The sequence below is a fragment of the Nomascus leucogenys genome, chromosome 8 (genome assembly GCF_006542625.1).
Source record: "Nomascus leucogenys isolate Asia chromosome 8, Asia_NLE_v1, whole genome shotgun sequence".
In the NCBI taxonomy this organism is placed as follows: Eukaryota; Metazoa; Chordata; class Mammalia; order Primates; family Hylobatidae; genus Nomascus; species Nomascus leucogenys.
Window position 1 is genome coordinate 62,598,030 of NC_044388.1, and position 18,568 is coordinate 62,616,597.

General features: G+C 40.4%; 1 non-coding gene across 1 annotated transcript; it reads left to right on the forward strand.

The window, feature by feature from the left end:
- The first annotated feature begins 993 nt into the window (after window positions 1-993).
- Window positions 994-1,058, forward strand: LOC115836487. The gene has a single exon (XR_004031565.1). It is a non-coding gene; the product is annotated as a U7 small nuclear RNA (small nuclear RNA).
- The last annotated feature ends 17,510 nt before the right edge of the window (window positions 1,059-18,568 follow it).

Here is an 18,568-nt window from a genome sequence, read left to right on the forward strand (position 1 = left end):
AATATTTCCTTGTCCAGGTCCCTTTTTAATGGGCATTTAGGTAGTTTCCAATCTTTCCCTCTTATGTTGTTGCAACAAATAATCTTGTACATACATCATTTTGCATATGTGTGGGTACAACTGTAGGATAAAGGCTGTGAAATGAATTGCCGGGTCAAAGGGCAGGCACATTTGTAATTTTAATAGATATTGCCATATTGACCTTTGTGGCCATCCAATTTATTTCCCCTCCAGTAATAAATGAGTTCCTTTTACTCCAAGCCTCACCAACTGAGTATGTTATCGGGGTTTTGGATCTTTGCCAATTTCAGCAGCAAATAATTGTATTTCAGGGTAGTTTTAACTTGTATTTTTTTGTGAGTGCTGTGAACATTTTTCACATTTTAAAGAGCCTTATTATATTTACTTTTCTATGAACTGTTTATATCCTTTCCTCATTTTTAAATGGACTGACCATCTTAAAAAATTAATTTGCATAACATGCATGGTGGGGAAATTAGGTCTTTGTGATGGAGGAAGTAGATTTTTTCCTGATTTGTCATTTGTCTTTTTGACTTTGCTTGTAATGTTTATCGCATAGAGAATTTTCATTTTATGTTTTCATGATAGAATTTTATTAACCTATTCTTTTATAATGTCTGAATCTTATGTTGGATAAGTTATTCCCAGCTCAACTTATTAAATATCCTCTCATGCTTTCTTCTACTACTTTGGCATTTTGATTTCTGACATTTGAAATTTATGCAGGTGTAAGGTGTGAGGCCTGGATCCAACTTTATTTTTTCAAGATGGCTTCTTCTGTGTTGATCCAACACCACCGATCAAATAATCCATTTTCTCCTTACTCAATTGGGATGGCATCTGTATAATGTATTACATTCCCAGATGTATTTCAGTTTATTTCTGGATTCTTTATTTTGTTCCATAGACGTGTCTGTCTGTTCTGAGGCAGTACCATACTGTTTAGTTACTGCCATTGTAGAATATAGAGTTGAGTGTGACAGCTCTTTTAGAATTTATCTAACAGGGTTTCCAGTTTTCACTGTAAACCATCCTTGCCCCTCAAAAAGAGTATGTATGGTGGGCCCTCTGTATCCACAGATTCTGCATCTGCAGATTCAACCAACCTCAAATTGAAAACACTCAGGAAAAAAACACAATACAAATAACAATACAATGATGAAAAATATACAAATTTAAAAAACAATACAATATAACAACTTATTACATAACATTTACATTGTATTAGTATTATAAGTAAGCTAGAGATGATTTAAAGTATATGGGAGGATGTGCATAGGTTATATGTAAATATGGCACCATTTTATATCAGGAACTGAGCATCTGTGGATTTTAATATCCATGGGAGTCCTGGAACCAATCCCCCATGGACAATGAGGGACTGCTGTATTTTAATATCTGGTATATCTATTCCCCATTCATTTTTCTTCTTATTCACATTTTCTGAAATAAATCTTGTTTATTGGCCCATATGAAATTTTGAATCACTACATCTGCATTTTTAGCAATGCACATCTGAGGTACATGTTTACCAATACCTTTAAAGCTTGGATCCTATGGCTCCCTTCCCTCCCTTCCTTCCTTCCTTCCTTCCTTCCTTCCTTCCTTCCTTCCTTCCTTCCTTCTTTCCTTCCTTCCTTCCTTCCTTCCTTCCCTCTCCCTCCCTCTCTCCTTCTTTCTTCTTTCTGAAAGGGTCTTGCTGTGTCCCCCCAAGCTGGAGTGCAGTGGTGCAAACTTGGCTCATTGCACCCTCAGTCGCCAGGGCTCAAATGATCCTCCCACTTCAGCCCCTCAAGTAGCTGGAACCACAGGTGCGTGCCAACATCCCTGGCTAATTTTTTGTAGAAACAGGGTCTCATGATGTTGTCCAGGCTTGTCTCCAACTCCTGGGCTCAAGCAGTCCTCCCAACTCAGCCTCCCAAAGTGCTGGGATTACAGGTGTGAGCCACCATGACTGGCCTGGCCACTTTCTTCCAAAGGTTTTTATCTCTTTCACATTCAATCCTAAATGGTTCTCACTGGTTGGTGAGAGACAGTTCTAAGGGATACAACTTCTATTACTCCCTGAAGGTGAAATTATTAGCAAGATAAGTCAAAGAAGCCATGTATTTGGGGTACACAGTCTTTATCACTGCCTGGAGACTTTAAATCCATCACTAGTAATGGGCAGGTGTCAGGAGAGTACCAGTAATACCCTCCAGCTGGTGGGGCAGCCTATGGTATATACTCAGTCTCCACTCACACACTGTCCCCTGGGCTTTCCTCTCCATGTGTATGGATTTCCATACTCATTTATTCATCAGCTATTTTGGGGGAACCCATTATGTGCCAGGCACTGTTATAAGTAATGGTAATGCAGCAGCGAACAAAACAGATAAAAAAATATTCCCTGCCTTTGTGGAGCTCACTTTTCAGGTAGCTGATAGAATTTGCTATAAAAAATATATATATTTTGTATATATCATATATATATATTGTATATATAATATATATGATATATTGTATATATCATATATAATATATATTATATAATATATAATATATATCATATATAATATATCATATATATTATATATGATATATTGTATATATCATATATAATATATAATCACATTTGCATGCACACATATATGTTATGTATATATTTATATTATTTTTATGTGTATATATTTTGTGTACATGTATTTAAAAATAAAGCTGTACTCTTCCTTTGCCAAAGCCAAGTCAAGAGCTGCAGGCCAACATCATAGATATCTGTCGTTCTTGGCTGCTCAGCATTCTTTCGTCTTCCTCTGACTTTCCTTTGGGGAACCATTTTTCCCACCTCTGGGGATGAGGAGGCTCAATGATAGTACTTCACACCCTTGCTCTTTGTGATTGGAAAATAATTATGTGCTTTGTTAAGCCAGAAGGAGACCCCAGGACTCTTTCTGGAATAATTTAGGAAAAGGAATTTTTCACACTGGGTTTACTAAGCTGATAGGAGGTAAACTATACTCTGTAGTGACCATCTCAGACATAGTTCAAGTGTAAAAAGTTTATTGAGAATAAAGTCAACACAAGAGAAAGCAAGATGAAGAGATTTTACTTCTATTTTACTGACATAATTTGAGCTCCTCAATCTACCTGATATAGTTTGGATTTGTGTCCTCATCCAAATCTCATGCCAAATTGTGATCCCCAATGTTGAGGTGGGGCCTGGTGATAGGTGATTGGCTCATGGGAGCAGATTTCCCCTTTTGATGCTGTTCTGATGATAGACTTCTCATGAGATCTGGTTGTCTAAAAGTGTGTGGCACCTCCCACCCCCGCTGCCCCTCTTGCTCCTGCTCTGGCCATGTGATGTGCCTTCTCCTCCTTTTCCTTCTGCCATGACTGTTTCCTGTTTACTGAGACCTTCCTAGAGGCAGATACTTATCGGGGGAACCAGCCCCCAGTGTTTCAACATAGGTTCTTTTCTATTTTCCCTAAGTGTCGGCCAGTCTGAGAAATAAAGGGAAAGAGTACAAAAGAGAGAAATTTTAAAGCTGGGTGTCCAGGGGAGACAACACATGTCAGCAGGTTCCGTGATGCCCCCTGAGCCACAAAACCAGCAAGTTTTTATTAGTGATTTTCAAAGGGGAGGGAGTGTACGAATAGGGTGTGGGTCACAGAGATCACATACTTCAAAGGCAATAAAATATCACAAGGCAAATGGGGGCAGAGCAAGATCACAAGGCCAGGGCAAAATTAGAATTACTAATGAGGTTCCATGTCCCGCTGTGCACGCATTGTCATTGATAAACATCTTGACAGGAAACAGGGTTCAAGGGCAGAGAACCGGTCTGACTAGAATTCGCCAGTCTGGAATTTCCTAATCCTAGCAAGCCTGGGGGCGCTGCAGGAGACCAGGTTGTATTTTATCCCTTATCTTCAAGTGCATAAGACAGACACTCCCAGAGCGACCATTTTAGAGGCCTCCCCCTGGGAGTGCATTCTTTTCCCAGGGCTGTTCCTTACTGAGAAAAAGAATTCAGCTATATTTCTCTTACTTGCTTTTGCAAGAAGAGAAATATGACTCTGTTCTGCCTGGCCCTGCAGGCAGTCAGACTTTATGGTTATCTCCCTTGTTTCCTGAAAATCGCTGCCATCCTGTTCCTTTTCTAGGTGCCCAGATTTCATATTGTTCAAACACACACGCTCTACAAATAATTTGTGCAGATAATGCAATCATTGCAGGATCCTGAGGCAACATACATCCTCAGCTTACAAAGATGACGGGATTAAGAGATTAAAGTAAAGACAGGCATAGGAAATTATAAGAGTATTGATTAGGGAAGTGATAAATGTCCATGAAATCTTCACAATTTATGTTCTTCTGCTGTGGCTTCAGCCGGTCCCTCCGTTCGGGCTCCCTGACTTCCCGCAACAGATACTTCCATGCTTCCTGCACAGCCTGCAGAACCAGGAGCCAATGAAACTTCTTTTCTTGATAAATTACCCAGTGTCGAGTATTTCTTTATAATAGTGGGTGAATGGACTAATACACTACCCATGCTTAAAACTAGCTCTACCTCTGGACTTTTTAGTTCCATGAGCTCCTAACTCTCATTTGGACCCATGAGGCCAATTTATTTTCTATTCTTAGAGTTTCAAGTTCACTTGGTTTATTACTTATACTCTGGGAATTTGCATATGAAATTGTGAATATGTCAGCATTGTTTTTAACCCTGTTCTCTATTATTCTTTCCTGAGAGGGACTGGGAACCTTCCTTGCTGTTGTTTGTTTATGCTATGTGGTGTTTGTTTTGGCCCTGACACTAAAGCTGAACTAAGATTGGGTGAGGGCTGCATGGAGGCACTCTGCCCAAGGGTGGGTGCTCCCTGGGCTAGATTGGGCAACATGGTCATCACAAAGTCATCTATCTGGGTTGCCATGATGCAGGCACACCATAAAAGCAGCATCCAGGAAACTAAGCCATGGCCAGGAGCTGGAAGTTAGCCGATCACTGGATGAAAGTAGAAAAGCAAGCCAGAGGGTGAAATGATGAGCAGGTCAAGGTTGAAAACAAGGCCTTTGAGGCCTGGAGCAGAGCATAAGCAAGCAGGGTTAAGATTGCTTTACTCTGAACACCCAGTAGGTGTTCTATACTAGAGTAGACACTTGAAGTGGGCCCACTGAGATAGGCAAGGGTATAATGCATGTTTGAGGTTGTCTGTGTTCCACACTTGAGTATCATTCAACATTGTCCTGAACACATCATCATTCTGCCAAGCATGTTAGTCCAATATTTACAAGACAAACTCTATCCTTTCCTAAGCCATTTATTTTTGCATAGTGTACTGTGGTTCAGAAAACTAAATCCAGTCCTTTGAAAGCATCCAGTGTTGCTCACTTGGAAAACATTCCCCAAGAGGGCAACTGGAACTGTGTTGGGGCATTTTTTGTTGTCACAATGACTGGGGTGTGTTAACTGGCATTTTGTGGGCAGCAGGCAGGGCTGTATTATTGGCCTACAAAATAAAATATTGTCCCTCCCAAAATAAAGGCAGTGCCCACCCTTGACTGAAAAACTCTGGGTATGCTTTAGAAAATTAACTTCCACTGTCTACTTCGTAAAGATGCCTTGACTTTCAAAGTCATGAGTTTCAATGGAAGAAGAGCTGAAAACACTACTTCTGCCCACAGCTCAAGTTTGCTTCTCATGTGGATGGCATCTATTTACACTTGAATCACATAAGCCAAGTTTGGAAAACCCTGAAAATGTGTCCATCATATTTCCTTTACCTCCCAATTGGCCATGCCAAGTGTACTCACAGCCAGCTGTACCCCTGCAGAGGGGAGACATCAGTCACCGTAATGAGAATCTTCCTTCTAGGGACAGCATGAAGCTTTAGTTGCCCACGGATTATGAAATGTCTGCTTCCATCTATTTTCAAAGCTCCAGATCCACCATCTATGGAAAAAGGCTATTCCTAACACATACAGTGGATTAAACCTTTTCCATTTATTCATTTAGTGTTTTATTCTTTCATCTCTTCAATAACATGCATGGAGTAAATGGCTTTTTGTTTGTTTGTTTGTTTTTGAGACAGAGTCTCACACTGTCGCCTGGGCTGGAGTGCAATGGCGCAATCTTGCTATCTTGGCGCACTGCAACCTCTGCCTCCCAGGTTTACGTGATTCTCCTGCCTCAGCCTCCCAAGTAGCTGGGAAATCTATGTCTCTCAAGGCCTTAATGGGGAAAGGTGCACACCACCATACCTGGGTAATTTTTTGTATTTTTAGCAGATGGGGTTTCACTATGTTGGCCAGACTGGTCTTGAACACCTGACTTCGTGATCTGCCCACCTTGGCCTCCCAAAGTGCTGGGATTACAGGCATGAGCCACTGTGCGTGGCCGAGTAAGTGTTATGTACCAGACACAATGCTAGGCCTTGGGTGCATTCTTTCCTTGTGCCTTGTGTTTTCCATTCGCTGGTTTCTTGACATTCTTTGTGATTCTAGCTTCTTAGAGTTATTTTTCCTCCTGCTGCTTTCTGCAGTCATCTTGGCCATTATATCTAGGAACTCTGTCCTTTCTAGCCAGTCAGAATTTAGGAGACTGTCCCCCACAAGCTTTTCTCTCTAGCAAAATAGCTTGCATTTATAGCATAACTAATCCACAGGAAGGCAAACGTGTGTGCCCTGCATGTCCCTAAAACAGCTTAATTTCCCCAACATCCTACTCCTTGGGTTTTGGGTTGGGCTGAACTACAGCTCTTCACGGATTTGTTCTGGACCCTGGCCCTATAAATTGTCGTGATATTGGGACTATTAGCCACACTTGTTTACCAGGTCACATTTGTCCTTAAAGAATTCCTGGAAACTGCTTGCCAGCTACAGGCAGCTCTACATCTGCCTCATACTTAAGCACAGCTTTTTGGCTAGGTGATTGTGTGTTTGCTTGATACGCGAATTTTACAAACCATTGTTATTTACTATTTAAAAAATCCCCCACTCTGCTGATGGCAATATTGCCAAGTATTTCCCTTGGTTCACTGAGCTTCTTATGTAAAGACTATGTTCATTCTCAAAGGCTTCTTGTTCCGAGACTGCTAAATTTCTTTAATTGTTAGCATTTATTAAAAACCTCCTTGTCAAAATAGCATAACAATCATTGATGGGGAAAACTTTAACTTATCCAGCCACTTATCTCTTGTCTATTTGGTCTCAAATCTTCCTCCACGTGTTCGCATTTTATACTCTTCAAAAAACGCAGAGGTTTGAGGATGCATTGGATTGTTGGCTTTTATGGATGGCAGAGTTAATTTAATTCCGCAATGGAACTCCATGAATTCTGCCCCTATGGGTAGAAGGTGTTACAGGGCCCACAGGGACCCAACTTCAACAGCAAGGGATCTCATGGTTCAAAAACATGAAATTGGCAAGTGAGAGTACAAGAGTGTACCTTTGTCTATTTTATATATTATATACACAATCAGATCCATCCCAAGCATATGGCCCTTGTGAGGGAAGATGCAGTCATTAAAGGCATTGGCTGAGGTTTGACCTGCTTCAATCTAACTTTCCATGTGCTCATAAAATTGGACCCTGCTCTGAGATAAAAGAATTCTGCTTTCTTCAAAGAGAATGCCCAGCGCTCCTGCTCCACTTTCAGGAGCAGACTTCTGCTCTGCAGCCTCCCAGATCCAGGCTATAAACAGTGCTTTTGGTTCTCACTTGAAGCAGCTAGATGTGAAAGAAGTAACTTCCTAAGGCAAGTTTAAAACATCCACCCAGGGTCTCTGGAAGAAATCTATGTCTCTCAAGGCCTTAGTGGGGAAAGGTGGAGACATGGTGGGAGGAGGGAGAATTACATGCAGGAGCCAGGAACTAAAAGCAAAGACTAATGGGGAAAAAAGAGAAAGAGAGAGAGACATCAAGCTCCATAAAAAACAAGATGGAAAATCTTAGAGAGAAGTGGAGAGAGAACTGCTGGAAGCTGCACAAACCAACAAAATAGGGAGACAAAAAAAAAAAAAAGACTAAACAGTAAAAAGGAGTAGGAACTACTTTTTTTTTTCTTTTTTCTTTTTTTTTTTTTGAGACGGAGTCTCACTCTGTCACCAGGCTGGAGTGCAGTGGCACGATCTTTGCTCACCTCCTGGGTTCAAGCGATTCTCCTGCCTCGGCTTCCCGAGTAGTTGGGACTACAAGCAGGAGCCACCATGCCCAGCTAACTTTTATATTTTTAGTAGAGATGGGATTTCACCATGTTGGCCAGTATGGTCTCGATCTCTTGACCTCATGATCCGCCCTCCTCGGCCTCCCAAACTGCTGGGATTACAGGAGTGAGCCACCACGCCTGGCGAGAAACTACTTTTTCTGGTGTCCCCTGGAGTGTGAATCTTCACTATAAGTAATTGTGCAGTTGATTACTGCCTGATTCTAAGGAGTGTCACAGTTTATTTATTTATTGCTTACATATATTTTCTTGAACATCTGAATTTTCAGAATTCTCCTCTCACTGTGGGCATAAGTGGCTAAATCTTTCTCTGAAATTCACAAAACAAGGTGGAGGCACTCTAATTTGTGATTCATACCGATGGCCTTTAAAGCCCCTAACTCAAGGCCTTGAAAATGCAGGGGACCCGTTTATTAACTGTGTTCTGAGTAAATGAACTAAGAAAGTGATGTCAATGTCATTTCCAGTGATGATAAAGTGAAAACACCCTTGTGTACCCTGCAATCATATAGCCTGGTTTAATGTTTTGCTGGTGGTTCTCACAAATAAGTGACATGGGCAGAATAGATGTACAAAATCTTAAAACAGTTTCTGGACTTGAATCATTGTCTTTGGATCCATACACATAACTGAACATGCTTTCAGTGGTCTCTTTTGAGTCTGGTTCTTGATTAACCTGTGGGGTCTGTGAACTAACAGTGGATACTCTCTTCCTCTGGACACCTGAACATGAGAGTCAAGTTTCTGCTACTTGCAGACAAAAGCTTCTTCACTGGTGTGATGTACTGAATTATTCTCCCCAAAATTCGTAGGTTGAAGTCCTAATTCCCAATGTGGCTGTATTTGCAGATAATGCCTTTAAAGAGGTAATCAAAATTAAATGAGGTCATAAGGCTGGGTCCTAATCCAATAGCACTGGTGTCCTTATAAGAAGAGGAAGAGACCCAAGGATGTGCAGACACATAGAAAAGGTCATGTGAGGTCAGGGAGAAGGGGGTCATTTGCAAGCCAAGGAGAGAGGCATCAGGAGAAACCAAACCTATTGACACTTTGATCTTGGATTTCCAGCGTCCAGAAATGATCTTCACTGTTTTAAGCCATTCAGTATATGGTGTTTTGTTATGGCAGCTGTAGCCAACTGATACCACTGGTAACCCCACCTTCGTGACTTTCTTGCCTCTGTTGGAGTTACAGGGGCTTGACCTCCACTTTAGGCTGTTGGCATTAGACTTTCTGCATACGAATGAACTGAGATTCATGACACAAGGGAGAAACAAGGGCCTGGCCCCTGGCTAAAGACCCGACACACACTAGGTGCTCCATATATGCTTATAGACTACACAGGGAAGAAACTAGTGGGGAGGACTTCATAAAGGGGCCTCTGGAGCTTCTGAAGAAGCAACCCAAAGAGTAAAGCAAAACTTCAAGGAAGGATGGGAAGTAAGAGAGGTGAGGCAGTAAGGGAGAGTGGAGGTGTCTCAGAGGTCATGACAAAAGTGGGTGGAAAACTTTGGAGGTTTTTTCCATGAGTGGGTGAGCTAGCTAGTGCCCAGAAAGAAAAGGCAGTGGAGCCTGGGGACAAGGAATCCTGGTGGCTGGTCTATACAGGGATCCTGGAGTCTAAAATCATTGTTACTGTGAAACCACAGGCTTGGCATGGGATGACTTGAGTGTGAATCACTCAAAGGAGGGAGCAAGGGTTACACTCATCTCTGCCAGCACAGAAGCTTCAATTTTCTCTGTACAAGGCCCTGCTTAGTAAAAAGCCACTCGGCAACCCTCTATGTAGCTTCTTATTTTCCCATGCCCATCTCTGGGCATAGTGATGATGGACATCAAGGGGGCCAGAGTGGCCCAAACACTGGAGAAAGGACCATATTCTACGCCATCATAACCACCCTGTTCCTGACCCCAGGGTAAAAACATTAGCAACCAAGGTAGAGAGAGGCTTTAGTTATCATCAGGACTGTCTTCTTCCCTCATTTTTTCTCTGGCCTACCCTAAGTCATTCCATGGAAGATGCCTGCCCAGGATTTCACACTTCATCTTTCATATAAAATAAACCTAGCTTCATCCTTTAAGGCATTATCCCCACTAGTTTGCTGTCCTTCCACTTTCCATCCTTGCTCAAATTCTCTATTTGCTCCTTTTTGGAATCCTTCTGGTTGCCCCAGCCATGACTGCTGACTGCCCTTACTGCCAAATGCAGCCTTCACAGGCAGTCTGTGTTGCTCAGCTACTTGGAGGAGTTCCTGGGTGGAAGGTCAGCCAGCTGTTTTCTCCACACCGGGAGAGGTTCCAGCTCTGAAGTCATTTTCCTTATACCACCAACTCACCTGGCTTGCTTTGCAAACACTGGCTGCCCTATTTCATGGCATTGAAATGTCATGAGCCATACCTTGTGCCCTTCAAAGCTGGCTTCTGATGCTTTCTGCATTTGATGGCTTATCTGTAGAAGCTTCACATGCCCTTGTAATTGTTGCACCGTGGCTGAAAACAATGTCTTCGTATTCCAGAATACTTTGTGTCTCCTGTGACTAAACACAGATAATATTGTCTAATTCTAGCATCAGAAGGAAGGACAAAAGAACATAATTTAATAAGAAATGGGTTTGTTAGAAAGAAAAGCCTGTTAACACAAGAAGCACAGTCTTGTGTTAAAATGGAGATGGGCCGGGCGCGGTGGCTCACGCGAGCACTTTGGGAGGCCAAGATGGGCAGATCACAAGGTCAGGAGATCGAGACCATCCTGGCTAACGTGGTGAAACCCTGTCTTTACTAAAAATACAAAAAAATTAGCCGGGCATGGTGGCGGGCACCTGTAGTCCCAGCTACTCGGGAGGCTGAGGCAGAAGAGTGGCGTGAACCTGGGAGGTGGAGCTTACAGCGAGCCGAGATCGTGCCACTGCACTCCAGCCTGGGCAACAGAGTGAGACTCTGTCTCAAAAAAAAAGCACAAAAAAACCCACAAAAAAAAAACACAAAAAAAACCAAAAAAAAAAACAACAGAAAAAAATGGAGATGATGGAGAATTTGAGAAGGCTTTCTGGAACCACAGAATTTGCTGTAGTTTTGTAACATCTGAAAGAATAGCTTTAAAGAAAAATAAAAATTGCCACATTAGGGGAGAAATTCTATGTATATAGCAGTTTTAAAATATGCATTTGTTCGCACACACAAGTATGAAACCTCTTGGGTTCTTCTTCCTACAATTGCTTTCTATTTCACTCTAACTCAACAGCTGTAAATGGCTTTGGTAAATCGTGCTAGTACATTTCATTAACATTAGCAAAACTTATGTCAACTGCACTGACAACAACTGTCAGCCTTGAAAGACCCTAATCTTCTCTTGCACAGAGAACACACATCTGTGTCACACCTACGGTTTCTCATACATCACAGAACCATTTGCCTATCTCGTTTCCACTTTGTTGTCCTCTGGACTCAGAAGGCTCCTTGTTCATCAATCAGCTTTAGTGTCAACAGGGTGTATTCTGACTCCTTATAGGCTCCCCTGGTTACTCCCTCCTCTGGCACAGCTGGCTTTTTATATCAGTGAATGAGGTTTTCCTTGCAGAGCAGCTACATTTGTGTGCTGCGAAGATAGATGATACATTGGTTTTGAAACTGCACCATACTGCATAACTGCAGGGTAATGTCCATTATTCCATCAACAGAATATTTTTTCCTCCTGAAGCATATGCAAAGGGCTTATCAGTCCTGGGCATCAAGAATCATTACTCCAGGTCGGCAGTTTTTCTGCAAGTCACATGGCACAGAGTCCGTTCTATAGACCAGCTGGGCTGTCTCTACATTTGACCCAGCTGAGACCCAGCCCCCACACTATTTGTAGAAGAAGAATCAGCAATTTTTATTTCTGATGTATCTATTATGGACCAATACTTTTATAAAATACAAAATAAAGTGCTTGGATGCTGTGGCAATGTCAGTAGCACATACAAGTTTGTAAGTGCTTGTTCTAACGTTCTGTACTTATTCAGGGAAGTGATGCAGTTAACTCATGGGCCAGGCAAGGTGCATGGACCACACTGTGAGTAGCATTCAGTCTTGGCCTGCGGGTCACACTATTCTAAGACTCATCCTGTAAAATCTACCATGTGATGCAAGATGTGCTCTCTCCTGTTTCCTAGAGCAGAATAGTTTTAGATCGACAAGGAAGGAAACAATTTAAACTTGTTTCTTAAAGAACAGGTGCTGAAAGCATGTGTCTTTGTTGGAATCCTGAGTCACTGTGATCAAAGCGTGATGATGTACAGCACTCAGGTGAGAAAAAGAAAACAAACTAACCCACAGGGTAGGAAACAAATCCACTAAATGGCTGCTCAAAATCGGAAAAGGGAATCACAACTAAAAGTATAGGTAAGTTAGAAAAAATGGAAACATTTTATTTTAAAATTCATTCATTCATTCATTCATTCATCCATCCATGTATTGTCAAATATTTGGGTACCTACTCCAGTCTGGGTGTTGGACACATAACAATAAATGAAATTGATAAAGGTGGTGCTTTCGTGGACTTTATGTAGACAGCCTGAAGATGGTTACTAGAAAAAAATGGGCATTGAAGATTTTAAAAGGCAGATTTTCTCCAGAAAAGCCTCCTTTATGGCTGTCTAGTAGAATAAAAGAACTAATCCCATCAAAATTGGAAAATATTGCTTGATGAAAGAGATTAAGAAAGAGCATAAGCCTGCACTTGTCAGTTACAAATCAATGCTAATTAGGAAAAAACAATTCAAGGAGACTCATTACTACAATGGACTCTAAAGCCAAGAGTAAAAGTTTCTACACAAAAAACAGGAAAATGACTACAGAACCAGAAGGGCCACTTAATAACCATGTTACAAAAGATGGTTTGAGACCAAAGAGAAGCATAGAGAGCCTCAATAACATCTCGTTTGGATTTCTGTATTGATGAAATTCACAGCTCTACGTTTTCTTTTGAAGCTAATCCGGCAAAAATATTAGAAAAATAGTTATAAGACCATAGGCTGTTCTAAAACTAAAAACCTGGATATGAAAATAAATTCTTAGCCTCCTAAATTACCCACCCAAGAGTTTAGACATAACTGAAGGCTAGCATTATGAAATTTTTAGCCATCACATATAATATGCAGGAATCGATAGCCCCTGGGCACTGACTGATTAGCTGAGGAGTGGCAGATTGTCAGAGGGACTTCCATTTATAAGATCTCCAAACGATGCCCAGGAACTGCAATGAGAGAATCTCCCTTCCACAGCTGGCCAGGTAGTGGGGAAAATAACAGAGAAACAGAGAAAGCTCAAGGAAGCACCATGATTTAGAGGGGAGGATGTGTCTGACCTGTTTGTTAGATGTCATTAAGGCATAAAATTCAAACTATCCTTTTTAAGGTTCAAAGAGGGTTTTCTCATACCTGATGAAAAAGACTTATGTCAGCCAATCTTTTTTTGAGATAGAGTAGTGAACTCTTTGTTACATCAGGGTATTAGAGACTAACTAGAATGTAAGTTCCATGAGAGCAGAGATTTTTGTCTGACTTGTTGTCACAGGCTGTATCTCCAGCACCTAGAACAGAACTTTGCATATATTAAGTACTGTTGAATAAATTAAACAGGCCTAAGGAGAGTCAAGACTCATACTTCAGCCAAGAAAGAGAGGTCCAGCAAAGTCAGCAAGAACAACAGGTAGAAGCTTGTCCAGAGGAGGCAGATAGGTTAGGAAGCAGTAGGTGGGTTCCACAGATTTAAGTAGGCAGGAACCAGAGTGCAGAAGAGTCGAGAGTCAGCTAGGATTTCAGCCCACTGACCTGAACACACACATCTTAAGCTTTACGTTGTTGGGTCCTGCCCATAGGTGTGGACAGTTTGGTTCAAAGGGCTTGAACATTCCTGGAGCAGGTTGTATATCTCAGATGAGATCTGTCTCTGCATGGGACAGAAGCAGAAATATTTGCCTTGTCTTATACACATGGAACAAGTAATTATACACAAGTAATCCCTCATGAGGCAGAGCTAAAACGCATAGTTCTAGAAAAAATAAAAACATAGATAAAACCAGTTTATCACCAGAATTCATTATTTAAGGGAAGTTAAGTGTACCAGTTGTATCTCAGGGAGGGCCATCAGGTGACAACATTATGTTCTGCTATTCAGCATCCCTGGATGATACTCAAAGAGAGATAATACTGGTTTGGGTGGGCCACTGAAATAAGCTAGGGTATAGTAAGTAGCATTTCCTGACTGCAGATGTAAGCTCTTTTAGAGGCAACACATAGCGAAGGAGGAATAAAATGGCAGTAACAATAGTAACCCATCAGTCAGCAGTGAAATGGAAGCCTGCCCTGTCCTGAGACTGTGAAAATTGAACACTGATTTGTTGCTTGCCTTCATGCCTCATTTACATTATTTCATTTGATTCTCACAATAATCCTAATAGTGGATATCATTATATTTCAAAAACGAGAAAACCAGCTAAAAAGTGACATAGTTGGGGTTAAAGTCGATGTTTGCATCACACCAAAACCACTGGCTTTTCCGCTATACTTCATTGTAATCGCTAATCAAACTGTTGAAGCCAAAGACAAAGGGAGAATCTTGCAAGCAACTAGAGAGAAGTACAAGAGATTCTTAATAAGACTTAGAGCTGACTCCTCATCAGAAACTATGAAAGCCAGAAAGCGATGGAATGCTAATTCAAAGTGCTGAAAGATGAAAAACTGTCAATCAAAAATTCTATACCCAGCAAAACTATCCTTCAAAAATGATCGAGAAATTAAGACATCTCCAAATAAACAAAATCTGAGAGAGTTTGCACTACTAGACGTGCCCTACAAGAAATGTTACAGGGAGGCCTTTAGGCTGAAATGAAGGGACACCAGAAGTTTAATCCACATGAAGAAATCAAGAACACTGGTAAAGGTAAATAATTACATAACAAATTATACAAGACATTATTAATGTATTCTTTTGGTTGTAAGTCCTCTTTTTCCTATCTGATCTAAATGACAACTTCATGAGGCAATAAATATAAATGTATGTTTATGAGAACTTATGCACAAAGATGTGATCTGTGACAATAGTAACATAAAGTGAAGTATGGAGCTGCACAGCAGCAAAGTATTAGTATGTAAATTTTTGAAACACAAAAACTTATTAAGGAAGAAATAGGAAATCTAGATTTTTCAAAAAAAGAAAACTCAGGACAAGATTTCTTCACTGGTGAATTCTACCAAATGTTTAAAAAAGAATTAACAACAGACATTTAAAAATACTTCAATAGAAGAGGAGAGAACACTTCCTAACTTGGTCTAGGAGACCAGTATTACTACAATTCCAAGCAAGACAAATACATCACATGAAAAGAAAACTACCGACCAGTATCTCTTATGAATATAGATGCAAAAGTCCTCAACAAAATACTTGCAAACAATCCAAAGATTATACACCATGGCCAAGTGGGATTTATCCTAGGGATGCTTGGTTGTTTCAACATATGAAAATCAATCAATGAAACACACCATATTAATAGAATAAAGGGGCAAAATAATAATGAACTTAGAGAAAGCATTAGAGAAAAATCCATCCCTTTCATGATAAAAAAAAAACACATAGAAAACTACTAAAAGTAGAAGGAAACTTCTTCAATATGATAAAAGGCATCTATGAAAAATCCACAGCTGGCATCACACCCAGTGGTGAAAGACTGAAAAGAAAACTTTCCCCCTGAGTTCAGGAGCAAGACAAGGTTGTCAGCTCTTGGCAATTTCTATCAAAATTTCAGCTGCCTTTTTTTCCTTTTTTTTTTTTTTTGCAGAAATTGACAAACTGATCCTAAAATTCATATGGAAATTTGAAGGATTCAGAACAGCAAAACAATCTTGAAATAGAACAAAATTGGATTACTTACAATTCATGATTTTAAAACTTACTACAAGGCTATAGTAATCAAGGTGATGTGGTACTGGCATAAGGATGAGCAAATAAATCAATGGAATAGATTTGAGGGTCCAGAAATAAACCCTCACACTATGGTCAATTGATTTTCAATAAGACTGCCAAGACAATTCAATAGGGAAATAATAGTCTTTTCAACAAGCGTTGCCGGGATAACTGGATATCCACATGCAGAAGAATAAGTGTTGATCCCTACTTAACAACATATACAAAAGTGAACTAAAAATGAATCACAGACCTAAATATAAGAGAGAAAACTATAAAGCTATTTGAAGGAGTGTAAATCTCTGTGAACTTGGGCTAGGAAATAATTTCTTAAATATGACATAAAAAGCACAAGCGCCAGGCATGGTGGCTCACGCCTGTAATCCCAGCACTTTGGGAGGCCCAGGCAGGTGGATCACCTGAGGTCAGGAGTTCGAGACCAGCCTGGCCAACATGGTGAAACCCCATCTCTACTAAAAATACAAAAATTAGCCAGGCATGGTGGCACACACCTGTGGTCCCAGCTACTAGGGAGGCTGAGGCAGAAGAATCACTCGAACTTGGGAAACAAGAGGTTGCAGTGAGCTGAGACTATGCCACTGCACTCCAGCCTTGGTGACAGAGCAAGACTCCAAAAAAATAAAAAATAAAAAATAAAATAAAAAAAATCACAAGCAACAAAAGGAAAAAATAGATAAGTTATAGTTTTTAAAATTAAAACTTTGGTACATCAAAAGACACTATCAAGAGAGTGAAAAGACAACCCACAGAATGGGAGAAATGTTTGCAAATTCTGTATCTGATAAAGGTTTAGCATCTAGAATAAATATTTTTAAAAACCTCTTACAACTCAACAAGAACAACCCAATTCAAAAGAGATGAATAGACGTCTTTCTAAAGGTATTACAAATGACTAATAAGCACATGAAAAGATGTTCAACATCATTAGTCATTAGGGAAATGCAAATCAAAACAACAATGAGATACCAATTTATATCCCCTTAGGATGGCTAGAATTTATTTAAAAAGGAAAAAGAACAAGTGCTGGTGAGGATGTGGAGAAACTGGAACCCTCAAACATTGTTGGTAGGAATGGAAAACATTGCTGGTGTAGCTGCTGATGAAAACAATTTGACAGTTCCTGAAAAAGTTAAGCATAGAATTACCACATGACCCAGCAATTCCATTTCTAGGTATATATACAAGAGAATTGAAAATATATGTTCATAAAAAAGTTATACACAGATATTCATAATAGCCCCAAAGTGGAAAATAACCCTTCAACTGATGACCTGAAATGAAATATTGTAATGGAATATTATTCCATTTTCCATTCCATACAATAGAATATTATTCAGCCATAAAAATGGATGAAGTCCTAATGAATGTTATAACATGGATGAACCTTGAAAGCATGCCAGATGAAAGAAGGTAGAACAAAAAGCCATAGATTGTATGATTTTATTTATATGAAGCATCCCAAAGAGGCAAATCTATAGAGACAGAAAGTAGACTACTGGTTGTCAGGGGTTGAGAGGGAGAAATTCAGAGGTGTAGGGTTTCTTGATAAGGTGATGGAAATATTCTGGAATTAGATAGTGGTGATGTTTGCACAAGATTGTAAACTTGTGCAAACTAAAAACCAGCTGGGTGTGTTGGTGCAAGCCTGCAGTCCCAGCTACTTGGGAGGCTGAGGTGGGAGGATCACTTGAGCCCAGGTGTTTGAGGCTGCAGTGATCTATGAGTGTGCCACTGGACTCCAGCCTGGGCAGGAGTGAAACCCCATCTCTTAAAAAAATCACTTTACTAAATTATACACTTAAAATTATTAAAATGATAAGTTTTATGTTATGGAAATTTCATCTCAATTAAAAAATTTTAATGCAACACTTTGCATTGAACTTGATGGATTGTAGGCAAATTTGAATATTCAGGTCCTCTGGCTGCTGCTGGAGAATGGATTGCTGAGGGTGGCTCTTTTAGTTTATCTTAAAATCAGAATTTAAAATAAATACAATGATGAGGCCAAGTTAGATTATATTTGACTGTATACCAACAGTCATAAATAATAATTTTAGATTTTTTTTTGGGTGGAGGGGCCCATGAAGGCAAAAGTGCCTGGAGACCACTGCAGTCATAATGTGGCTCTGGCTCCATGAGCAGAGGTAAAGTGATGTAGACGCATTCGAGAGATGTGTAGATGATAAAAACTGATAGGTTTGGCATTGGATGTGGGGATTACACAGCCGGGTGGTGAATGGCGGTGTCTGCTGCTGAGATGGGAAGCATCGGGAGAAGACTGAATTTGGGGAACAAGGATGAAGTCAGCGTGGACACGCTTAGTCTGAGGTGTGTCTGTGGTGCTGGAGAATGCAAATGGACAGCTGTGTGTAAACCCT